General features: G+C 37.1%; 1 protein-coding gene across 7 annotated transcripts in view; it reads left to right on the forward strand.

The window, feature by feature from the left end:
* The window catches only part of WWOX (WW domain containing oxidoreductase), a 541,832-nt gene that overhangs the window by 276,349 nt on the left and 238,580 nt on the right, over positions 1–26,903 (forward strand). The window lies entirely within an intron of this gene.

Consider the following 26,903-nt stretch of genomic DNA (forward strand, 5'->3'; position numbering starts at 1 on the left):
GTTTAGGGTGCTGTAATTGTAGTTGTATTTTTATTTCTACATTTTATTAGGAAGTTTATATTTGACCTTTATGAGGTTGGATGGTGGGAGAGAATCCAATAAATGCCTTCTGGATCAGTAACTGTTATCTGTGGATCAACACTCCTGGTTTATGTGGTCTTTGTGGGTGGCAGGGGAAAGTGATTTAGAACTGTATGAGAGTACTATGTCTTGATTTCTGATATAGCATACTAAATATGATAACTAAGGCTCTCTTCCTTGTTTTTCATAAATATAATTCTTAAGTGAGAGCAGAATTTTTGTTTAAAAAAATAAAAGCCTGTAATACAATCCCAGGTCAGCTATGGCTCAGAGCACTGGGGTGAAGGGTAGAGGGAATATCCAACTGAACCCTTTGAAAACTGTGGTCTTAAAATACACAGAGGATTCACGCAAGTGAAGTCATATGCATTACAGAAATAAGGATCTATTTGATATTACTGTAAAACTTCTTATTGACTTCCTTCACTTGTTCACTCTTGTCTGTGTCATATCTTGAAGAAGACTCTCCTTTTGTTCTATATATTTGAGATTAGGTATCCTGAGTTTTATCAGATCTTCTCATGCCCTTCTCTCCTTAAAGCATACATTACAGATCTCTTACTGCTTGCAGATACAGTATGCACTGGATATTATCTTATTTAGGAAATGCACCTTTGAAGATACTGCTCTGATATTAAATTAGCTGAGTTTGATTCAGCTAATTTGAGTGTGGAGAAAATATGGGGAAAATTAACCTAACAAAATTACTTGGACTTGGCTTTGTAATTTACTGTAGCTTTATTTTTGAAGTTGTGTATATCTAAGCATTAGTAAAAGCATGATGTTGTGAAAATGATAAAAATAGCATCTGGAATAAAGATATTCAAAATCATGACAGTGTCTTTCTTGGAGCTTCTCTGCTGGAACTGCCGTAAGAGCCACTGAACACTGTTTACTCGCTAAAAGTTTTTGTTTGTTTCCTGGGGTAATACCAAAGTTTAAGCAGCTGCAAAAAAAGGTTCAGAGCAGGCCCAGGTTAAGCACACTCAATCCCCTGTCATTACCAGTTTATTTACAGGTTTTTTGTTTAATTGAAAATACACAAACTAGCAAACTTTCTGGCTTCAATCCATTTACTTAGCTCAAAAGACTTTAAGTCTAAGCAAACATGAAACTAAACCTATATAGGAGAGTCCATCTGTCTTCAAGGTGTGTTTTGCCCTGTGCTCGGTCAGAGTGACAAACTCCTCTTGATGCCAGGGTGCAGTGCAGCCCCTCGGTAAGAGTCACAAAGAGGATTTGATGGCTCAATCTTAGCCCAGGGACTTGCTTCCAGTTCAGATCGATTCCACTGAAAAATTCTCTCTGCCATTCTTTTATCCAGAAGTATGTGTTTGTGTGTGTGCGCGTGTATATATATATACACGCGCACACACACATACACTTCTGTGTGTATATATACACACACACACACACTCTTCTGGATATATATACACAGAAGTAGTGTATATATCGTACACATTTATGTACTATATATACTTCTATACTTCTAAACACTATATATGTATACTTCTAGATACATACTTCTATATACTATGTATATACTATATATATACACACACACACTATAAATAACGTGTTTGGCAGGGCTCGTCCGCATGGTGCAGGATGTGACTATGTGCTCATTTTGTCACATTGCTCAGACTCTGAAGTGATGTGCTTGATACTTCTCAGGTCTAGGAGGGTGAGGCGAGTACCTCTTGCTTAGCAAACCCATTCGCCTTATCTGTAGGCAATAATCCACTCTACTTCGAGCAGGTTTTTATTCCACACTATTCTCATGTCTTATTCTGTTCTTATGTAATTAAACTGTTAGGTAAGGTGTGCTTTTTTGTGGGGTAAAAATTACAGGACATGTTCTACCATAGAATTATTATGTAAGTACAAATAATGGAGCTGGTTTGTAGGCTCTGGATAGGTGCATAGCTACTCAATAATTGTATAGTTTCTGGTATCATAAGCAATATAATATGGAACAGTGTATACTTCATTAAGCAATATCTGATTTTCAGGCCAAACCTTAGTGTAGAAGTTTAAAGTTGGTTCGTGGACTTAGCTGGCTACCAATGCAGGACACAGAAACATAGCTAACGTTCTCTGATTGAGTCTCACTGCATAAAATATATTACTCTTAAAATATGTGAATGTTTTAGTCCTATTTTAGAAAGGAAGAAAACTCCTGTCTTTAATTTATTGCTTTGGAGCATCCTGAAAATGAACTCAAAGGAACAATTACTTCGTGGACCTTTCTCTTTAGAAAGCAAAAAAATCCCCTAAACCTCCCTTTACCCTGCTCTCCTTCAAGATCCCCCTTCCCCTCCAAATTAGCAGTTAAACCACAAAGCTGATCAGTAAAACTTATTTTATTGTGCATTGGAAGGAGCAGAAGTTATTAACCGATTATACCTATATCAGCTTTTATAAATATGGAAATGTAGATGGTGGTATAACTACTGTATAGTTACTCTTTTATGAGACTGAATGGTATTTAAGCAGATCATTTTCTCACTAGACTCAGCTTTCTTCGAGTATCAGTTCATTCTTTCAGACGTAAGAACTTCAAGAAACCATAAAATCTGTGTAAATTAATAAAACTGTGAACCTGATGCAAGTATATAATGCTTCTATAAAAGTTTTATAGTAAATTGGTTAGACTGTTATTGAATCCACTCAGCACAGATGCTGATGGAAGACTTCCTTTAGTTGCCAATATATTTGACAATCCAAAGTGTATTTATGAGGAACTCAAACAATGTTAACTCTCATATTCTGGTTTTGGTGGTAACTATTAATTGCAGTATATTAGTGAAAACACAGGACTGTAAGTTTGGTGGTTTTTTTTCTTTTCTTCAATGAACCACTAAATCATCTTTCCTAAAATGACTTGCTCTTTGAAAGGCAAACATCAGTGTGATGGCCTATGTGCAGACTCTGACCGTGGTAGGAGGTCTACACCGAGCAGGGCTTGTTTCCCCAGAAGCTACACAGTGTGCTGATGGGTTGAACAAATGCCTTTCAAATTTGGATTAAGCAGCTGACTGAAACAGGCATTTTAAATTACCAGAAGGTTGCAAATTTAGCTTTGAGACACTCACATGCAATAATAGCTGATGCTTGTATTCTCCTTTCTGGTGATCTGATCTTCCTCTTCCCAGTAGCAGAAGCAGTGTTACTGGATGCCCACATGAATGTGCTGAGAGTGCATTATTTTGGGAAGAAAACACTATTTGCAACAAAGAAGTTGTAGTCTTGATTTAAATGAAAAATAAATCTATGAAGCTTAACTGCAATCTGTATTCCCATAATAAAAGAGAAAGCATGCAGTCTTAAAAAAGTTAAATATTTTAAAGCCTTAGATGTGTGTTCTCCAATGTGTCATATTGAACACGATATTCTTTACATAGTCAAAGGAAAGAAAAATATCTAATAGTTGATGGGTCAGTAATTGAAGAAGAAGAGAGGAATACATCACCATTTCTTTTTGTAGGGGTGAGAGCATTTTTTTTCCTCTTCCACCCACCTTTTCTTAGAAATGAAGAAGATAAAGGAAGTGATTTTTTTCCTTAGCAGCCAATGAGTCCATGGAGTTGTATGCCAAAAGTAGTCACGGAAGATGACTCAAAAAATGATGATGACCATTTAAGATGATTCTTAAATAAATAAAAGAAAGAAAAAAGTTTGTAAGGCACTCTTGCATATGTCAAACTATAACTCAACTCTGAATTAAAGAGAAGCTTCTCTTTTAGTAATATATTCCATAAACACTTCTTATATGTTCCTTTGATCAATGCCAAAATGTTGACCAGTGGTTTGCTCCAGATGGCAAGTCTTGGACCTTGAGGCTGAGGATGTCTTTCTGGAACCACTTTCAGTCAAAGAAATTATTAGTTTGTGTGTCACAGATAACAAGGGAATTTTTAAAATTATTTTCAGAGATTTGGTACCTTAAGCACATATCTCAATTCCTTTGTAATTTCATTTTTTAGTAGTTTGAAAATATGAGAGCCCCTTAGTGACACAGCATCCACAATAGTATTGTTCTCAGGTACCTCCCTTTACCTTTGTGTATCTTCTGTGTGGTTTTCCTAGAGCCATCTAATGCCCTGTTTTACAGTTTTTACTGTGTGAGTAAAACAGTTTGCCTAGACTCTATTTTTAACTTTGCTATTATATTACTCTCTCTGCATTCTGTCATTCACTTTTCCCCCAGTTGTGTCTGCTTCACCCAACATTTTCCCAGCCTTTCTCCCACCAGTGAACAATGTTTTTGACCTAAATGCTTGTTTCTTTAGCAAGTACTTTCTTTACTGCAATATCTTACAGATCAAGTACCTATGAATCCTTGTGTATCTTATTTAATGGCAATTTCAGTATTTGTTTTTCAGAGATACTGTTTTTCAAAGGCTAAAGTGTAAAGTTTTGACATAAAACTCAGAAAAGGAAAAGCTACAGAAATACTTGAAATTAAGAACAGCTAAACAAAAGCTGTATTTTTCACAAAAAGGGGACGAAATGACTGTTTTTAATAACTGTTTTTTAAAAATGTATCTGCAATTGCTGCTTGAAATAAGTTACCTTCTTTTTCTCTCTTACATTTAATTTGGCTTGTGCTTTGGAACAAAGCAAGAACTCAGAGTGTAGTCTCACCAACCTAATATAGCTTGTGCATGTGAGATAAGTCCACATGAGAGTTCAAAAAAGGTATAAAAATTTTAATAAAAATAAATGTCTACTTTCTAGGCACATAATTGGCCCACATTATTTTTGCCATGATAGCTTGCACTAAGAGACTACTTTAAAAAAAGTAAAAAACCCCAACACTTTCCATCGGATGTGCTTGAAGATAAATAGAGCTTTTGAAAAAGACACTTATACACTTATACATTTAAGTACAAGAAGCCACACTTGAGCTTTTAGCATACATGTATTTCTAAACTGTGAAAATGTGAAAGCAAAGGTTATGATTCATAGGGCAACCATTTTTTTCATACCAATTTTTTATTAGAATATGAAGTACAGGAGCTTACTGCAGGTATTCCCCTTGAACTTGATTTAAACCATTGGTAGCTCTCTAACACTAGGAGCTGTGGTATTTTGCCATGTATCATACCCCTCTACTTGTTATTCCTAAATTGCTTGCTTATACCTTGTGATGGGTCCTTCAGTTTCCCATAAATTAATAAGGCGTCTGTGAATATTTGCAAGCAGGTTTTAGAGCTCGGAATCTGTTCCAATACAGAGACTGTAAAAAAAAAAAAAAAAGAAAGTGGGAGAGCAGATAAAGCAAGATTTCTTTTCCTTAGAATGCTCTTCCAGTATGAAGCAAAATATTATTAATCTAGACTGCCTGCTACTTTCATTTACCATGTAGCTGCTCATGGGATTACAGGCACAAAGGTTTCATAAATTTCAAATGAAATATGAACATTTGTTGTCAAAATACTGTTAAGCTATAAAAGCTCTGCTAGTAGTCGTCCTGCTCTTTTATTGTAACATTTATATCCATGGGCGTTAGTGTGTTCTTGGGTCTGAAGGGGAATTTTTTTCCCCTCTTCATTTTTTTTTGCATGATTTTCATCCAGGTGACAGATAACAAGGCAGGGATTGGAAAAGACATACTTCTTATTTTTCAGACTATGGCAGATCCTTTCTGTAATTACGTGGCATTGCAAGGACCTTATCTAAGTAAGCATAGCACCTTAGATGTAATTTAGCATCTAGATGCTTGGAGAGGCAGGCGTAACCTTTTTTATTTTTCAAAAGGAAAGTGTAGCAATGTGGCTGTCCTGTCTGCTTCCTTTCTTTCTTTGTGTAGTATTCAGCCTAGCGGTGCTATTTGACATAGCACTTGTCCTACAGGCATGGGAGAAATAAAAGATAGAAAGATAGGGGACAGTTGTATCTCTCTGCTGCTTAATGTATGGGTGCCTGGAGTCATATAGCTGTGGCACTAAAGCTTTTACCTATGCGAGCAAAACCTGTCCAACTTAATAGTCAATAGGATTCTTTATGGGTGTAATACTGTGCATAAATTGTGGTGTTCAACTCTACCTGAAATTACAGGGAGCTTTTTCAATGTACATATACTTACAGAAATGTTAAATGAGTCTGTTCAGAAGTCCAAATACAGAAGTCTCTGCTTTTAGGTATCCAAATTAGAAATTTTTGTTCATAATGTAGCATTAAAAATATGCTAAAGGATTCAGATTCTACTTTAATAACACATACCACTTACAATACTATAATCAATACAGTTTGCTTGGAATTTCTATTAGAAGATATGTATAGGGTGGTAAAATAGTCATTCCTTCTTTGTCCAAGGTATAAGGAGGGTTTCTATACTGTGAAAAACGATTATGACATGTTAAAACTGTGTAATGGTAAGCAGACACTTTTCAGTGCTGATGGGTGAATTCTGGAAATGCTCTATTTATTTTCCCTCTATTGACTAGTTGCATTCAGGCAAGACTGCCAGTGCATTGACTTGGAAAACAACTGAGACTGAACAATTTCAAACCATTGACATTATACTGCTTCATTTGTGAACTGCATTGCTTCTGCATGCACCAGTTACTTTTTTATGGAGTGCTTGCATGTTTAGGAAGCTTTTAAAAAAGGAGAGATGTAAGCTAGCTTGGAAAGAAAGCTGTCCATTTTATCAATTTTATGTTTATAAGACCACTGAATAAAAAAGACTGGCAATTTAAAAAATAAAAGCATGTAGCAATTCATAGGTCTGCTCTGCATGCATTTTGATGCACTATTTTAAAAAAGGAAGAAAAGGAAAAGTTTATGGGTTTAAAATTTCTCCACAGAGAATATTTTCAGCTCTTGAAACAATATGATTTCCAGCTGCTACCTTCAATGCAACTTTTACAATGTGTTTTGTAGCAGCGGTGTACAGAAAAATGAATGAGAAATTAATTTGCGTCTGAGATTTAATTTGTGTCTGTGACTGTCTGTCTCCATCACGCTGATCAAGCTTCTTTGTTACCAATTCACATCACTTCTTACTAGCATCATTTCTGCTATACCAGTGTTGGCTTTGTCTGGGAAAAGACTGTTATTGTGAGGAGGACCAGTACTCGCTTCCATTGAGACCTGAAATAGGACTATTCACTGGTCACTCTGAATTTTGGTATAACAAGCAGAATGTCAGGGCTGTGTCCTGCACAAAAAACGGAGCCAGGATGTGAGCAGTCCTGGTTACAGCTGTGCTGGGAGCTTAATCCCTTGTGTGGCTGTGTATAGACTCATCACGGGTTAGTCAAAGTGACCAGTCTCTAAATGACACTGCCTGATGTTTATTTATAATTATTCCCACATCTGATCTGTTAATTAAGCAAGAAAAAGGCAAAAAAAATCTTCCTACTGAGGATATACCTCAGGGAACCTATGGCCTCTGAGGTCTCTACTGAGGCCTACCCTTTCCTAGACTAAGTCGAGAGAAGCAATGCAATCAAAACACTTGCAAAAAAGGACAGAAAAATACTGTTCCTTCTTTCTTCAGACAAAGATAAGGCAAAGTCAACCTGTAACTTGAAAGTCACGCCAGCTTCCTGCTCCTACAGCAGCAGCAGCATTGATAAGAGCCGCTAAAAGCACACGTCTTTGTGCCCATACTGCACCCAGCGTGGCCCCCGCTCCTCTCAGTGATTTGTTGTAGGTGTAGATGTTTGTAATTTAGGAAATAATTCTGCTTATCTTGTTTATGATGATGCATAGGAGCACTTCACACTCTCCTAGCTGCATCACTTGTCTCCTGCTAAGCGGAATAAAATGCAGTGCCGGGTGGAGAAGACGACTGGAATATGTCTTTTTGTAGCCCAGCAAACAATACGATTCCTTATATACCTGAGGGAGACTCCTAGTGTGTAAAAACGATCTTTTCTATTCACCTTCTTGAGCAAAGACATGTTTTCACTATAACATCGGTTTTACACCCTAAGTACTTAGATTTTTTTCTTTGCTTTTCTCCAGAAATAGCATATGATTGACTGTTTGCTTACGCTGTATAGACATTTTGCATTCTGTTGTATGTAATGCATAATCCTAAAGCTTGTTTTTCATAAGAGAATGTGAACCATTAGGTTATCATCTACCCATTTTGAAAAATACCAGGGATCTTTAAATGACAGATTATGAACTTAGTTCCCAGTATAGAGGTTGAACTTGCTGCCTCTGGCCGGAAATGAGAATGCTGCCAACTTGATCAAAATGGAAGTCAGTGATGTGATGACTATGGTTCCAGCTGCACAGACTTTTCGCTTCATTATGAGATACAGAAATACTTAAACTCTGTAATATAGAAACTCCAGAACGTGTTATCTTTTCATTAATTTACCTGGCTACCTATGAATGATTTTCATATCTGCTGATGACAGTTATTCTTTGCATAAGAAAGAGGGAGCCCAAATATTTGTGTAGAGACTGATATTCCTCAGATTTGCGTTTCACTTCAGTCACAGCCTCTCCTTTCCTGCGGAAGGAAATGTGGGCACAGGAGCATAAGGGAAGCTGTGATGTGCTTCGCTAGGTCCCCAGCTCTGCAAAGCTGGGGACCCAGGACTTGCAGGGTCTACTCTGCCGCAGACCTGTCCCGCAGGGTGGGATACAGCCGCCGTGTGCTTCAGATGCACAACATGCACCAAAATTCATTCATAGTTTGTTGAAGGCATTGGCTTTTTGCAGTCAAAAGTTGTGGCTTTCTGTCAGGAAGCTTTCATAAGCCTATCGACTGGATTTCATGGGCAGCGTTTGATACATTGCCAACGATCGGATGTTGCATCTTGTTTCCGAATTGTTGACATAACCCACCCCAGGAGTAACTTGGATCTACATACTGGGAGAGCCACTGGAGAAATCTACTGCATTCAGAGATCAAATTTTATTTCCCTTCTGGCACTAGATACTAAAACAACATAATAGTTTCATTTTTTTTCTATACAGATGAAAATGCATGAAACACAGACTTGACATAAGTCGGTGCGGTTCTGCTACTGTTCGTGGGTTTGAATTTGGCTAGATGGGGTCTATGTGCGAGTCATTCTTGACCCCAAAGAGCTTTTCCTGGTGGTCAAGGCACAACTGGCTATTCGCATCTGTGCTTCTCCTACGTTAACCCCCCAAAGGTGTAGTTTTTAAGAATTAACGTTAGAGTGGGGCTTTTCCTTTTTGACATTTTATCGAGAAAAGGAAATGAAGAATCTTACTGCTGTCATTGAGAAAATACATTGTCTCAGAAAAATGTGCTGTGAACTATAACTCTCTCTGCTGGTTTTGCCGGCTGGGGTTAAACCACGACAGACCCACCATATGGCTCTTGCTTCATCAGTTTAAGAGAACTGTTTGTGAAATCATGGGCTTGTTTTCTTCTTCCTGTTTTCTGATACTGCCCAGATATATTGCAGTGCTTCCAAATATTTATATTCTGATAGCCTCCCTTGTGAACTTCTCAAGCACATTATAATGGCTTAAGAAACAAAGGCCATTACAGAAAGAAAGGGCAGGCATGAACTGAAAGGCAAATAACTTCTTAAAATATGTAGAGGTAGGCTGTAAATGTGATTGGTTCACTGGGACGCTCTTTTGAAATATGAAGATAAACTGCCCCTTTGACCTCTTACGGTTACGTAATTATTTGGGAAGGTTTATCTCTGTGTCATTTCACAGTTTTCTCCTGTTAGTGCCACTCTCTTACTTCACATTAGAAAAAAACGAAAAAAAAAAGCAAGCAAGCAAGCAAGAAAAAGCCCTCTCTGGCTGGTTATCTGAATGTGGAATCCGCTGCTGAAAAGACCCTGGCCCTCCTGTTAACACAATACTTTTATCCGGTAATCACAGCCTGCGGGAGACAAAATAACAATTCATCTGGAAAACGAGATTAACTCATTTAAGTTAGGCAGTGATCACAGAGAGAAACACGTTGGTGTTATCTGTCTGAACGAAAGCATACAGATTGGAGGGCCATTCCGGTTCAGAGGGTCCATGTAGCAGGCCCAGCTTGTTGAAAGTAATTGGACCCTGTCAGAGTATGCCTTTGTGAGATATGGATATTACAATGGAATTCTATTAATCTCTGACAAATCCCCTCTCATCTGATAAAGGCTGTATACCTCTGCTCTTCCTTACAACAACTCGCTCGTCACTTTTATGTGCGTACTGGTGGGCGCTGAGCCTCTGTGGCTGTGTCACAGGTGAAAGGTGGCGTTGCCCCTTTTTTGGGTCTTTTAATCTGTGTAGTGAAATGGCTACAGTGCTGCTGCTTATTGATTAGGTCACATTTTTTATGAAATTTTTGTTTAGGTTATTTTCAGGAAAAAACGGACTCTTTTTCTGCTTAGATATCCTAAATACTTTTGTTTTCTTGTGTTATCAGAAGTATCACTGATACAGAGAGACGGACTTAATGCATTTTTTACAGTCTCCGTATTTGTTATCTAATCTGTTTTGTGATGCAAAAAGTTACGGAGATACTATAACTTATAAGTACATTTGTGTTTTAAATCTGTGTCTATTCAAATCATAGGAAGAAGAGAAAATACACAGGTAGAAACTGCATTTTGGGATGTTCTGGAGCACTCACCATTTTTTGTCACTGTTTGTTGAGCCGCTAACACACTGGGGCCCTGATTCATCATTTAGCCTCCTCAATTCTTCAGTACTAGCAGTAAATGTAAAACCTGGAGCAAAAACGATAGGTAAGATGTGGCATGTTAGTGTGAGAATGAGAGGAAAGAGAAGTTACATTAGTCCGTGTCACTTTATTCATAGACCAGGTACAATTCTTAAACATTTTAGCTGCAATCGTTTCTGCTTCCTAACTTTTTTTGTTATTGTCCTAGCTTAATTTTGCCTTGTTCCTTCTGAATGTCGCAGCAAATATCTTAATTATCTGAAATAGCTGTATTCTGGACATTTATGCAATTCCAAACGGCCTTCCCAGAGCAAGCCTGAGAAAGTCATGTAGAATTAAGGTAAAACAGAATGCCATTTCTTTTAGGCAATAAAATAAATAAAAGCAGCAATTGGGCAAGAGGAACTGAATAATAGAGGTACGTTTCTGCCTCCGTGGTGTCAACCATCACTAAAGGGAAAGGCAGCTCATGGATGGAGGTGCTTTAAGGGAACTGGGAACCTGTGAATGGCAACAGTCTTCCTCTCTCAGATACGCTTTTGTCTGAAAGGTTTTACCTTTTCAACAGGAAAAGATCAACAGTAAGACCTCATTCCAGTTTGTGAATGCCTATGTCTGACCACATTGAGCAAAAAAGATACTTTCTTCATAGAAATGGAGTCCTTTCCTTTCTTGTCCTTCCCTAAAAATGGCCATGCAGCCATGGTTCAACTGCACACGCCTTGGGAAGAGTCAATTATAGTAATGCTGGTAGGAGATTTTTGACAATATTATCTTAAAAAATCAAGCTACATGTTAACTCAAAGTTGTTTTATTAGCAAGTTGAACTGCATGTTTACCACTAAAAAAAGTAAAATACACACAAGTGTATAGAAGAATGATTGAAAATATTGAAAGTGCTTTTAGCATTTAAGTCTCCTGTCATTAGATATATCATTCTACTCAGGGGAGAAAAATATTAATTTTTTAGATATGAACACAAAAAGGTTTCTGGTGGGTTATATTTCCTGAAATGTTATGCAGTATTGCTTTTAATAAATGTTCAAAAATTCATAAGTCGTTTTTCATGATAAAAATATCCATCTGCTTTCACCAAAAGATACAGTGCAGTAAAACTACAGATTTCTGATTCCTTTTCTGAATTAGAGTGAGAAGGATTTAAAAAGTCAAATGCATCCGTCCCATATCATCTTAAAATATAACCTTTGCAATATACCTAAGTCTCCTTCATGGTATTGTACACACATTTAGCAATAGAGAGGAAGAGACAGTGCAAAAACGTTCAGATAAGTTAGATGGAGTTCAGCATTAATAGTTGAAATATCAGTTAGCAAGGGGTATAATAACATTTTAGTTTCTGGCTTATAATTATAATAATACCATCTTCCAAAATTCTACTCATTCACTCACCCCAGGTGAGTAATTTTCTTTGATAACTGAGGAAATATCACCAGGTTGTTTTTTGGTTTGGGCTTTTCATTATTGTCAATCTTCATGGCAAAGGCAGGCGAGTAGAACTTGCACCTAGGCCGCTAAATTTTCCTGATGATTTGGGGTAATACTGAATCTGAAATTTGAGTCATCTGACTCAAATGAGTCATCTGACTCGAATCTGACTTTGAGTCATCATATGAACTCTGAATTAAGCATTGGAGGCCTTAAAGGTACCTGTGAAGTTTGGGGAGTAAGCATAAAAGAAATAAAATACTAGGTTCTACTTTTCCAGTAAAGCTAATCGGGCTAAACACAAGGAAGCCAAGCAGAGCTAAAATGAATTATGTCATGTAACACTTTTTTCCAAAAATTTATGCTCTCTGGTACAAGGGCAAAGGCTGAATTTTAATATAGTCCAAAGTGATGGCTAGGCCGTGTGAGGCTGGAGGATGGTGAGGCCTTTAAAGCCATTACACATGGGCTGAAAGGAAGAAATGGGTATCGTTTGCATTCAGTTGGTTGGGAAATTCTGGAGAGAAGGGCTGGATGGGGCTGTACAGGGCTGCTGCATGAACAGACACGCTCAAGGATCGCATGATGGCACTCGGTCTGCCATACCCATCTTGGTCGCAAGAAACAGAAATTAAAAAAAAGATGATCAAATTTTAAAATGAACACCTTTTTTAAATCTTGAGTTAGCTTTTGATAAAAGTCTTGGGCAACATTCAGTAAGTCCTTTTAAAGTTAAAAGGTACTTCATAGAGTAATGTTAAAGTGTAACCCATCAACTTTTCGCAGGTGTCAATGCTTACCGAAACCTGGTACAGGTGGAACCAGACTCCTATCTCAGTTAACAGGATCATTTAAAAAAAAAATATTCAAATGCAAACCGTTTTCAGCATTTGCTTATTATTTCATTGTTTAAATCTTTTGGGTACAATCTATCATCTGTGGAAATTAAATCTCTGGCTATCTTCCGTATTATATATCCTCAGCTAACGCCTAGTAAGGTAGTCGTATAATGCATTTGAGCATACATGCTTCATAACTTGAAAGAGTGAACTATGCTCTTTATTTTTCAGTCACACTGAGTTTCCTTATCTCTAATATAAAAATACTATATGTTTTAGCTATACTTTCACTGCAAGTGCTTTAATGGCAAGGAGATTATAAATGTTAATATAATGGCATTTTTTCTTGTGAAGGCACAATGATATAAAACTGCCAGACTGCAAACATTTTTCACTTTACAGAAGGTGATTTGAAATGCAGCTTTTATGTTGTCCTCACATATATTTATAGCGAAAATATTCAATTTAGTTTGTCTTTTCTATGAATGCCCTGGATATTATTGGTTTTGGTACTTGTGTTTCTAATTTGCAAACAATTATGTCATTATGCAGATGTTGTTCAGTATGCCGTATTCATTTGTGTGTTATAAGTACACTTTGAGAGAGATAAGTAGGGAGTAGTATTGGTATTTTTTTTATATTCTCACATACGTGGACTTACATGTGCAGACTGTCCAGCTCAAAGCTTCTCAGATTTCAGGCTAAGGGAGTTGTGCTTACAGTTTACTTGGCCCCAAATGTATTTTTAATGTTTGATTTGTTAATCTTTTTAGTTAGAATTGGTTTTGCAAGCCTTATTCTTAGCTGATGTGAGGAACATCACTGTTGAGCTTAAAAAGTCCATCAGGATCAGTCTCTTGTATTGGTAACTACTTAAATTTGCCTGCTGTCCTCACAAATGGGTAAATTAAGGACCCAGTTTTGCTATAGGACAAATGTCTCAAGAAATTGGTAGCCATGTTCAAATCCAAAGGGAGAATTAACCTACAAGCATTGAATAAAATCAGATTTCCATATTCAGCCAGGAGGAAGTACACAATGAATAAGCAAATTCAAAATAATTTTACTAAGGGCTCAGCCTTACGAAGAGATTATTCCTTTGCTACTATGGGATGAGATTTTTAATAAACTGCGAATCTATATACAGGTTACTTTCTGATAAGGGCTATATCCTCTTCTTGAGGTTAGCCTTTCTTTTCCTTCACATTTACCCTATGATTAGCTCTTATTTTATTTACCCATAGTCAGGTACCTCAATGTGCTACCTCATCCCCTTTATCAGCCATAGTCAGTGAGTGTACCACAAGACAGTTTTATTTGTGCGAGGCCCTGATACCGCAGTCAAGTCAAACGTAATCACAGAGAATCAAATAGAAACATATGGATTACCGCTAGTTTTGTCAAATTTGTTAAATTACCAGGAATTTATACCAGAAATAAAAATATGGAGCTGGCATTCCAATAACATGATCTGTATCAATTGTCATTTCCAGCCGGTACATCATTAGAGGTGCCAGGCTGGCTAGAAAACCTGAAGATAAATACATTTGTAAGGCTGATGTACACAGCAGATACTGCAATTGTTTCATATATAACTTCTTTTAAAAGCCACGTGAGCTTTGTAAGCACAGTTTCCAGCCTACAGTCCCCTCCTGGAGTATCCAGCATGATGGTTTGGTACAGAACAGTCGTTCAAGTTTGACCATCATATATGATTGGATTATTTTAAGGGATGTTGGTAAGTTAAAAATACAGTGATGGAATCATACAAATTTTTGTTCAAAAGCTGAGAGGAAATTGCATTGTCGTAGTATGTTAGCAAAGGGAGCTTTTAAATGTGATGATGTGATTATTTGTATAATGTAGTTCCATTGTAGTAGCTTTAATCTTTCATGTAACGTAGTTATATATTTGGTGGCAATACACATAGCTTAAAAATATAATCAGTACCTAAGAAAAAGAAAAAAAATAAATGCACGTATTAAGAGGCTATCTAAATATATTTGAAGCCAATTTTTTATCCTTTTTTGTTAGCAGTACATCAATCAAATCTTTATGTACAAGGATTTTTTTTCCCAGTGAAACAGTGTGTTTGTGCCTTAGTTGTTCTTGATTTTGTTCATTTTAAGCACGTTTTCACTAAAGTGTTCTACTTCAAGCTATTCTCAATTCAATTTGAAGTGAAAGGTTTCTGAGTTTGGGTAATTTACATATAAAAGCTTTACTGTACAATTTATAAAATGACTGTGTTCAGAAAACAACCATTTCTATTTAACAATATTGTTATTCCACAAGCTGAGTTGCTTTCCCCACTGTCTTTTGCTTTTACTAACAATATTTGTTCTTGTCTTAATTTTATGTTGTTAGTGCCTGAAAATGTATAACTTCCCCCTTTTCTCTCCTACCATACTGAAGTGACTAGAAACCTCCTGTGATTTGTGATGTAAGAAGATTAAAAATATGTTTCTTTTGTCGAGGTAGGAGTGACATGCATACAATTCTTTTGAGACTCCCCTCTTTTGTTTTATTTAAATAAGTGATAATTGTTGATGGCAATTTTGAACTAAAAATCATTGCACTCCATACTGATTTTGAAATGAGTCTTTGCATTTTATTGTTATCCGTAAATCCCTAGCAACCAGTTCCTGAACCTCTGAATAGTCTCTCATATCTTGTTTTAGAGAAATATAGGAACATATGCAATATTTACAAATAACATGCTTCTAAAGAGAGGCGGCTGAGGCTGGTTCAGATTGGGCCTTGGATCAAAATGAGATCTGACCATATAAAGGTACACAGAGAAGTTTAATGGTGTTAAAAGGTGATGGTCTACTAGAAATCTGTGCATTTTAATTGTTCATTTTAATTCAGGAATGAATGTATGTTTCACCAGTTGCATTACAAACCAGTTTGTAATGGTTTCCTCTTCAATTACAGTAATTAATTCCTTTTGAGGACAATAAACATCTATTTTAAAGAAGATCCATAAAGTGTCTTTAGATTTAATATTCTGTTCTTATGAAATATTGAGTATAAAGCTTTATTTCTTATATTAAGACTACTCGTTGCTAGATCTTTTTCCTAGAGGAATAAGCAAATGCCAAATAATGTTTGCTGACAAATGAAAGATTCTGTACTTTGCAAAATTGTGCTTATCACCACTGCATTTATGCATAATCTCATGAAAAATTTGAGATGAAGGTTACTAGTGCTCAGGTAGTATTCAGCGTATTCAAATGCCATTTAGACTAGGATAATCAGAAAAGCCACTTTGTAGCCGTGAACCACAAATGGCAGTAAATGTTCTGTGGACCATGCACAGCTGGCAAAATGCTATTAAATATGAAGATTTTTGAGTCTAAAAGGACTTTAATAGGATTTGGACGTATCTTTTAGAGTCTTAGAATTATTTATTTTTGGTTTGGTTTTTAAAATTAAAAGCGTGTAAGATCAATTTTGCACTTTTTTATCAGATTTCTTTTCTAAATGAAACTTATCCAGTATTCTGCATTTATACATTTAAAGAAGAGCTAAGTGCAATTATCAGATGGAGTGGTAACGTTTCCCTTAAACAAGGAGCAGCACTTTTCTGCATTAAAATCTCTTTACATGTAGGTTTTCTCATAAAGTGGGAATTGCCTTTGCATGTTTTTAATCTATTCAGTTACAGAGTTATTTATTTATTTACCTCTAGTTTTAAGGAGAGGAGTGGGGTTTGGTATCAAGAGAAGTATGCTGAGAAGTGGAGACAGATGATATCTTAGTATTCTGCAACTTGTATCATTGCCTCCAAGCACACCAACTATTCCTTCCTGCCTGATGATAACCCTCTGCCCCAAAGAATCACAAACTTTCTGTTCTCTGTAATTCTATTGTCTTAGTTGCTGAAACAGCATCTATATATTTTATTTTTTCGGAGATACTCTAGTAGAGTAACAGAGGGCCTCATTAAGGGCATCTGTTATCTTAGTTCATATTTTATTCTGATTTTTAAGAGTGCTTCAACAGAAGGGATTAGGTGAGAAAAGAACAGACCATCTCTTTTTTACTGCTCTTCTGTACCGATTGCTCCCAGTGTCAGAAATACCCCATGATTGCTGCTGTGCAAAGCTTTGCAATATGGTTGGTGGAACCGCATTTGGCAGTGATTCACAAGTCATTCCAAATACCATTTCACAGCAAATCCTGATGTAGCCTGAAGATAAAAAACATTGTAAACACTGTACACGGTGAAACCGCCTTTGTGCTGATAAATATTTCCTTAACATTTAGACGAAGATGCTGTGCTTGCTTTATTTAAATACAATTGTATCTGTAATGCCATTAAAAATACATACTGTGGGTAAGGAGACTGGCAAGTTACAGAGGAAAAAGCAAAAACTTGGAAGTTTTGGTAGGCGTAGAGTGTCCTGGGAGGCATTTTGCTTCTCTGAGCCCACCTGAAGTTTGCTATGATGATGTGTGACTGGGAATTGGGTTACTCTGGACTTGGGAGTCTGTGGAAGATGTTTGTGTTATTTTTATCACGATGCATGTGTCCTACCAGGATATTACAAGCTAAAGCCATGAATTTTATTGCAAAGACATTCTCAGAGCAAGGAAGATTTTTAATATTGCATTGCTGCAAAACAGTGTTCTCCCTTATTATCCCTGGAATGATTCTGCTATATTTGCAGGATGATTGTTGGATCAGGTATTAATGTAAATAGTACTGCATTCATGTAAATAGTATTTACATTACTGTATTACATTACAATAGTATTACATTATTAGTAGTATTACAATAGTATTACATTACTGTATTAATGTAAATAGTACTGTAAATAGTACTGACACCGTGCACTGCAATGCAGGTAACTGAAGTAAAACCAAGTGTTTGGAAGCTATGGGAAGAGCCAAGCTTTAACTGCATTTTTGGCCACAGGGTTTCTCTCTCACAAGTGCAACTTTTGATGTGCCTCTGGGGCCGAAGGAAGTGTAGGTCGTGCTACTGCTTGGAGGAGCTGATGGGTACATCTATATTTGGAACTCATAAGCTGCGATGTTGCAGAGTGACTTAGCCTAAATACAGAGTTGTTGAGCTTTGGGTGTTGGGTTTTTTCCTCTCCCTCCTCCCATAGCAGAAAAAGAAAGTTTTACGTCTGATTGAAGGATGGTGGGAGGGAATGAAATGGAGGGAAGAGAAACAAATCACTATTTATAGCAGTACAAAGATAAGTGAGTCATCTTTATTTTAGTGCTAGTTTAAGAAAATGTTGCAGTTGTCTGGTATCATTGGTTACGAGTCACTTTTTAATGAAACCCACTTGATTGGGATGTGCAAGCCTCAGGAGTACTTTGTGTTATCTGGCAGTTAATACTGTGCTTAATATTTTACAGTCAACATTAATTAGAGATTTGGGAGGGTAACTGGCACAGTGATCTGGTGCCCTCCTGTTCTCGAGGATAACAGATTAGAGCAGTGAACAACATAAGGGCAAAATGTCCCCCTCCTAGGGCCAACTCAAATACCTTAGATAGAAGCAGAGAGAGAAAGGAACTGCAGCGAATCTTTTGTATATTGAGAGCAATATAGGGCAAGCTTTCTCCAGCAGTGGGGTCTGGATTGTACCTAGTTGGCTTCTGTAAAAATGATAATTTAAACTGTGCTTGTAGAAAGAAAATTCAACTGATTCTATGGAATTTTCTTTCACATTTCCTATATACTGTTTCAACTAAGGCCTTTTTTTTGTGTTTCCAGGAGGCATGCCAAAATGCATCAAAATACCCTCTGCTATGACTTGTCAGAAACACCAGTGACCACGGTAGCATTGCCAAGGGCTCCTCCTTGGCATGTCCTGGGAATAAAAAGTAGGGGGAGGAAAATGAAATGCCATGTAGGTCTTCCTTAGTCTTGGGAGCTCTTAGGAGCTGTACAGGACATCACTGGAGACACTGGGAGGCAAACAGTCCGTAGGTTGGCCTAATCGGTGCTTCCTTCCTAACACTAAGCAATAAGATAATTGTACTTTTTTCCTAGATTTGCTACCAATGTACTGGTGAATTGAACAATCAGTTCATCTCCACATCTATCTTTTTCCTTGTTCATAGTGGGAGACAGCAATATTGAACTCTTTTTTAAAGCACTGTACGTTAAAAGCTCCATATATAATTAAGATTGTGTTGTTAATGATAATTCTAAGTATAGATTTTGATAAATAAAATTTTAGCTGTTTTCAGTCTTTTTAATTAGCATACTTCTCAAATTCCCTCTTTAGTAAGTAAAAATATCCTGTTTGTACTCTCAAATCATTGCTGTAGGGAGGTTTCAGTAAGTGCGGGTAGTCTTATTCATGTCCCTGGGGTTTAATTGTGTCTATCTGTTTTTAATCTACAGATAAACAGTAGTTAAGAATTACTCTATTCAAATTTATTTCACTTCTCCATTATACTGTAGTGGTGCTGCAACTGCTCTTGATGTTCCCCTCCACTGTCCAAACCTAATTTTGTAAATTTTAGCTAAAACGATGAGGTAATAAATCTTAGTGACCAGACACATGAGCAGGCTAAATTACCCAAAGGAGAAGTTGCTTACTTGAATCATGTCCAGGACATGAGGACCGTTATATGAAACTATCCAAGGCCAAGAAAAACTGATTTTAATATGTAGCATGATATCTATGCCTTTTTAATCCTGGAGGGCGCGTTAGAAAAGAAGCTCTTTTCTAGAGTTATGGCTATGGACAAGATGATACAGGGATAGTTTATTTTAAAATATCACTGCTTCTTATATTTTTATACTACCCCTAGCTTTGTATCTTCATTCACTGGATCTAAAGGGTTGCTGGTCCTTTATCACCAGTAATGTGGCTGTTTGAGAATGCACACTGTGTTTCTGTTCCCTGCTGCTATCAGTCAGTATATCTTGTTTCTGTCATACTGTATTCATTACAAGTCACAAACTGTAGAATAAACTTGCATGAGGGCTTCCAAATTTGGGCAAAACTAAATAAAATCTAATTTTTTTTTTCCCTTGGTTTGCTTTAAAACCAAGGTATCTTAATTTACCTGATGTTTAATGTAATTGACTTGCTTGTCACAGACCTAATATGAATGAATAAAACTAATAAAAATGTCTAAAGTCCTCATCTGTTTTCAGCAGATATTCTGCAATAGGGATACCTCATCTACAGAAGAGCAGTGCATATATTTGGCATGTTTAAAAAATGATTAATCATGATTATGGACAAATTAATTATGGATACACAAAGACTGAAGGAAGAGCTGAGCACAGATAGTCTGAAAAAATCTAGTCATACAAATGGCGAAAAAGGGCAGGAGGGAGAGGATTGTGCTAAATATGCGAAGAGCATCTTGGAAATAATCTAAATACATGTTCTTAAATATGTTCACTGCAGTAGTGCTACCTCACTTTCTAAATAGCTATGAGATCTCTTAGTGAAAAGCCATATTTAGGACCTGGATATTCTCCAGACCCACCTCCACTGGCATGGACTTGGGCAAAAATTCTGTATAGTTTTTCTAGAAAGCGTCCTCGGAAACTCTCTTGCAAGATCTTTACAGTAATAATTTGGTAAGTTCTCTGCAGAAACTTGTTCAAATGTTTACCTGTCTGTATGTGCATTTATATATTTTATATGCACACACACGTATTTTTTAACGTTTTCCCTTATCCTTGATGAGAGGAACCTTAAGACCTTCACATCGCAATGCTTTAAAGTTCTCATAAAACAGTTATCAGAGAGATCAGTAGGAATGGAGAGAGCTGGCCTCAAAATCATTCAGCTCCTAAGTTTTATAGAATTGACAAGAATTGGAAATACTTGAAGCTAAAAGCTATGTGCATGCTTCCTACAAACAACTCTGCCAATTATTCTTGCAAGGTAGTAACCAGGCAGGATTGGCCTTCTCTAAGGTCACCTTCGGTTGTGCTTAGTGGAACAACTGACTTAAGGCATAGGAAGGTGAAGCCACTGTTATCACCTGTAGTAAATTTTAATTCAGTTATCCAAATAAACATTGAAGCTTGTACGTTAATGCTTATACTCTCTGGCCATCTTTAATTTAATTGAGTTATGTGTACTTTAAAAATATAGTTGACATGAGAAATATTTTCTACTGCAAACAAATAAGAGAGAAAATGAGGAAAATATTGTTTTGGTTGGTTTTGGTAGTTTTTTCCCTGTTTCTAGAGAAGTAGAAGAAAGGATATTCACCATTTTAAATGCTTCCCAGTAATTTTTTTAACTACTTCTAACCAAGAAACAGTTAAAAAAGTGCTCTTGCATCCCTTCTTGTGGAACAAAGTGAAGACTGACAAATTAGTTTATGAAGATAGCACTGTGGATAAGAGTTAAAACTATTTGCGTAGGATTTGGCTTATGAACCATCATAAGTCTGTGTATGGAAAAAAAAGGTAACGCTTAATTCTTGGGGGGATGGTGTGGCTTTATATATTTTTGTTGTTGTTCAATACACTGTTTATAAAAGCAAGTCATTGAGAGATTAATGGGGGTGGACTCAAGACTCCCCGGTGGCTGATTTGGAGTCCACCATACAGACGTGGTAAATGCCGGGTCCTCCTTATGTGGACCTTTCAAGGGAAAGTTATTTATATTGTCTTCTTGTAATTACTTTGACAGGGGTTTTGAAAATCATTTCAAGTTGTGGGACAGACTTATATTTGATTCAACCTAAATATATTTGGGCTTAGTCAGTCTCCCTGCAGTGAGACCTGCAAAACAAAACTGAGCTGCAAAAGGAAAAGATGGTGGTGATGATTCAGTATGTGGGATTTCTCTGACCGGGTCACTAAGAAAGCGATGCCCAGGAGTGTGAGGGTGGACAGGGAACGTGGGATATCAAGGCTTTAAGTGTCTCCTGGGGAATGGGCTATGCTCTTGCTGGTGTTAACTTATAGCTGAATTTCAGTATAGGTAATTCAGGGTACTTGTGCTAAGAGTTTGCCTCCTCTAGCCTGCGCCACAAGTATGTCAGGGGAGAAGTGGCTAAAATGCTGGTCAAACTGAGAGCACTTGGGAGCAGCAAGACTTCTCCATATCTGCGAGGGAAACAGGAATGAAAAAGGTAAAGAAACCCACATTGTTGAGAAAGCGTGTGAGTTTAGAACCTCATTATACTCCCATTGAATCCAATAACAAGAATTCCTATTGATTTTAAAAGGAGTATGATTTGGCAACATTTAGTCTCCTCGGTCTGCCCTAGCTACTGCATAATGGTCTCTTTTAAACCTATTCATTTGTTTCAACCTTTATTGGAGGACAGAGTGCTTACAGCTGGCAGAACTGAGGGAGGAGAGAAGCTGTTTCATTTATAACACAATTCAAATAAAAGAGTAAACCAGACCATCACAAATACATTCAGAATTGCAGAAAACCCTATTATTAAGGAATTACAAGATTTTTGCCTTCCTATTTGAACCAACTCTTTTTGTAGCTTTGACATTCCTAGGGGTTTTTTTTGTAGAGAAAGACATGAAAACTTACAAAGTCTACACAAAAGTCTTATTTGCCATTTCGTGTGTTGAAGCTGGGCTTCACAGGAGTGTATTGTTTGCTTTGGTTTTGCTTGTATTTAGCATGTAGCTTTTAAAAGCCCTTCATGGCTGGAGAGTTTTTATTGTAAACATAAAACATTAATTTAAACATTAAAAATTTTACAGCTGCTTTTTAGTACATAAATTTTCACAGACACTCAGAGACAGTAATTTTTGTTTTAATATTTGCTTTTCCTAACTGCTCCAAAGTTGCATAGAGAAGGGAGAGAAACAGAATACGGATAAAATACTTCATGTTTAGATCTTCGAGCTGTAAAAGCAACATTCTCAACACAGGGGAGAATTCCTATTAAGTAAGGGATAAATATGAGTGCTGCCAAAAAAAGCAAACATTCCCACAGTTGGGATTTTTGGGGGGTGGGGTGGGAGAGGCGTTTGTTTTTTCTCCCTTAAACTGTTTTTCAGCAAATCGAAAACATTAAAAAAAATAAAATAGCAAGAAGAAAAGCAAGTCAATCTGCTCATAGACTACAGCAGCATAATCATTACTCTTCATGTGATATGTCCTTCACAACAGGGCCTTTAGAAAATCTCTTTCCAAGGCCCAAGACAATAATAGCAAAGAAATAAACAGAAATTGTATAGCAGTGTTAATATTTGGAGTTTTGTGGCAGTACAGAAGCCAGCTGTATAAGATTCAAAAGCAGTGGCTGTTAGCTTGCCCTGCTCTGACAGGAGGTGGTTGGTTTATGAAAGGGGTGTGCTTAATTCTCAGCCATGTAAATTGGAGAAGCTTCATTGGTTTGAATGGGTCTGCAGGAAATTATAACAGAAAATCAGTTGTATGCAGTGAGTAGCTTTTTAATTTTTTTCTCTAGCAATACCTGTGGGAATTTAAATTTGGCACAGATCTGCTCAGGGAGAGCTGCAATCAAGTGGCATTTGACATTATTTTGAACTTTCATAGTAAGTAGCGGAAGAACAAATCTGGGAGGTGGTTTCACTGGGTGCAGCAGTGTTTCCTAAATTAGAGTGGATCAGTAGTTTTTGTATTATATCAATGCCATCACATTTTTGTAAAAAGAAGTAGCTACAAGTGCTCATTAGATTACAGGTATTGGTCTCTGGTTATAATAAATGCTGAGAATGGAAACACTTAGAGGATGTATTGTTATAAGCAGTCTTGAAAAAGAAACATACAGTTTTATCCTACTATATGTGTCCAAACTAGAACTAGAAAACTAGCCAGCTAACAAAACTAGAAAGCAGATGCTTTTTGTTTCCAAAAGTACTTGGGCTGGAGAGAGAACATGGTCAAGCCAGCTCTGGTGGTTAGGAGAAGCATTGACTGAGACAGCACTGTGTAAATGAAATGGCAGTTGGGTCTTGCTTAGAAATGTACGCCAGGCAAACTCTTGTCCCATCACCTCTAAAACAACGGTTTTGATGTATTGGAATAGGGGGGAACATTCCATGGTTTTTTTTCTGGTCTTTTCTATACTTCTGGCTTTCTCTGTGATGGAATAATTTGCAGAGTGACTGATACTACCCCTACAAACCTACTAGCTAACTCAATTTCATCAGCAATCAGTCAGTTTGAATTAAAAAATCTAAACATACACATACTGGATATAAGAGTACTTTATATGTATGCTTAACGTCTATTTGAATTTCATTTCACGATGTTATTAAATCTCCATGCAGATAACTTTTTGTGACACAGCAAATAAGTACAATAGGGAAGCATCTTCAATGTAAGATAGCATTAATGAAAGAATTCATCTTTGCATATAACATGGAGTTTGCTGGCTAAGGTGCTGAACAAATGCATTCTGGTTTTCTGCGTGTCACTGAATTCGTCTTTACAGGTCTGGAGGAAAACCAAAATCAACAAGTTAAGAAGACAACAGTATTGCTTACTTGTTTCAACTTCAAACACAGGAAAAGCATATTTTGAAGTTTCCAGGGGCTGTTGAAATGCGTCTTTCTTTGACATTGTTTGTTATTATGTGTGTATTTGTGTTACAGAAGTTAACAAGTCAGTCCAGCACTGTTTGGCAAAAAAGTAGCAAAAGCTCACAAACCATCAGTTTGCTTGACTTGGAAGGATCTGTCGATGGAAATGACTGGCAAAGGCATTTAGTGTATATTCACCAGTGTTCCTTTATAAATAGTACTAACTCAAAAAGCTAAGTAATATGCAAACCCACCTACTGAAAAAATTCTGGTATTAAAAATCACAATAATCGGAGAAAATGTGGTGCTAGTGGTGTATTGGATCAGGCTGGGGGGGGCTGTTGGTTCCATTTCCTTTAGCTACTAAATAACACATGTAATCCTGCACTGATCAGTTTTTAAGTCTCTGTCTCTCTCTTTTTCAGAAATTCAAAGTAAAATTATAATCAGGATTCAATTACCCAAATTTAAGGCAGAATACAGTCATGGTACTGCTCACCTGTCTGTCTGGTCAGGTTCACGCTGATGCAGGTCTTCTGATACTCACAAATCCTTTTTCAATACTGTAGGAAAGCCATGGCAATGAATTCCTCTCTCCATATTTTGCCCCTGTGCCACTTAAGGAGCATGTGCACCACTTATTAATTCCTCTGCTTGTCTTTCAAGCTTGAGTAACTAACTCCAATATCTGGAAACAGCTACACAGGAAGCGTTATTCATTAGGACAGGTGGCTCGAGCATAGAATAATCACCATTGCAGATTTATTCCATGGAGGGATAAGCAGAACTGCACAGTGCGGCCAGGTTCCCAGCAGCAGCACAGGTCAGGGAGGTGGCACGTCTCTTGTAGAAGTACCGAGTCAAACACGCTGGTCATATTGCTCTCTGCAAGAGAGCTCAGGTTCTGGCGACATCTCTTGCAGTATCTCTTACATTAGAAGTAGTGGACGATATTTCACAAATAAAAAATCACAGGATAAACAGGATTTTTCCTGTCCAGAATGGTTCTGGAGTTAATAGCCTGGACAAGTATTTCATGAAACACACTAAAATAAAGCGAGTAAACTATCCAAAGAACCACAGGCTTCAAACAAAGAAAAAAGTGAAAATGGAACTCTTCAAACTTTCAAGGAATTTCTTTCAAGTACTGTTTTTCATAGCAATGAGACACAGATGGATGTGTACATACAAAATTTGTACATGTAAACACAGATGCCAGCCTAGTAGAAAATCTTTGCAGTGAGGGGAGGTGATACAGAGAGAGGAAAGTACAGTGGTAGGAAATCCTACAACCACAGAATAAAGCTTCCCTACACTCAAGAAGTCACAGAGGCTAAAAAAAGACTTATAACAAGGTTGTAGGAACCCTTATTTTTTATTGGCTTTCCTATAAAATTGATTTTCATACATACATGTAACTGTGTATGTGTCCATGCATATCTACTGTCTATACACATACATACATATGTATAACACATGCATATATGGTGTGCACATATTTATTTTAAGCACTGTTGCATTAATATAGTCTGTAAATGACTGGTTACAGGTAGATAATATAACTGGTTCACAGAATAAATGAAAATGTTCTTTTACATGTGTTATTACGAAAGTGTGCTGCTACAGAGCATTTGAGTCACAAGCTTCATTATTAATTGTGTGTACAAAAACTGTGTATAACCACATCATAAATACATGTACACAATGGAAATTGCGTGTGAGGTGTTATCAGGACTTGTTATAGTACTTATAACTTAAAGAACTAAAATCATTAAGTAAGTCCGCAACGTTTTCACTGGATTTAGACGGGTTCCAAACACTGCCCGCGATCTGCTCTCAATTCGCTGTGCAGGGACTGTCCAGAGATGAGTAGAAATTTGGGGGTTTTTTTTAAACACCATTTTCTTTGCTGCTTTAAGAGCAGTGTCTGCTGTCTTTATTGCTTCATCCCTGTAAGGTTAAAGTGTTTGTATTTCCCGTAATCAGTTTGTAGTAGACCATTAGTACTCTAGGTCAGCAAAGATTAAGAACTCTTAAAACAAAAGCACTGCAACCTCCAGTAACTCTGATCAGCTGGTTTTTATTAATCTGCCTGAATTTCCTTGGCTCCTCTTCTCTAGTAGTTTAGTGGAGACACTGAGTTTTCTTGGAGTATTTGTTGTGTTTACTTGAGCAGCACCTTTTGACTTGCAGACAGCCGGCACGTCCCTCCCTGCCAGAGCTAGTTCTGTGGTGGTCAAACTTGTGGTCTAGATTAAAAGTCTCTTTCTGCTACTAACACCAAGAGCCTGTCTTTGTGGTTTGTGGTAGGTGAACATTTTTTGACCTCATAAACTTTGCTGCTCTGTCCGTGTGTAGTGAGTTTTTAACAGCTAAAATACTTTGAGAAAGCTGAGGTTCCAAAGAGCGGTGTCCTTGTGCAACAAAA

The sequence above is a fragment of the Ciconia boyciana genome, chromosome 9 (assembly GCF_034638445.1).
Source record: "Ciconia boyciana chromosome 9, ASM3463844v1, whole genome shotgun sequence".
Lineage (NCBI taxonomy): Eukaryota > Metazoa > Chordata > Aves > Ciconiiformes > Ciconiidae > Ciconia > Ciconia boyciana.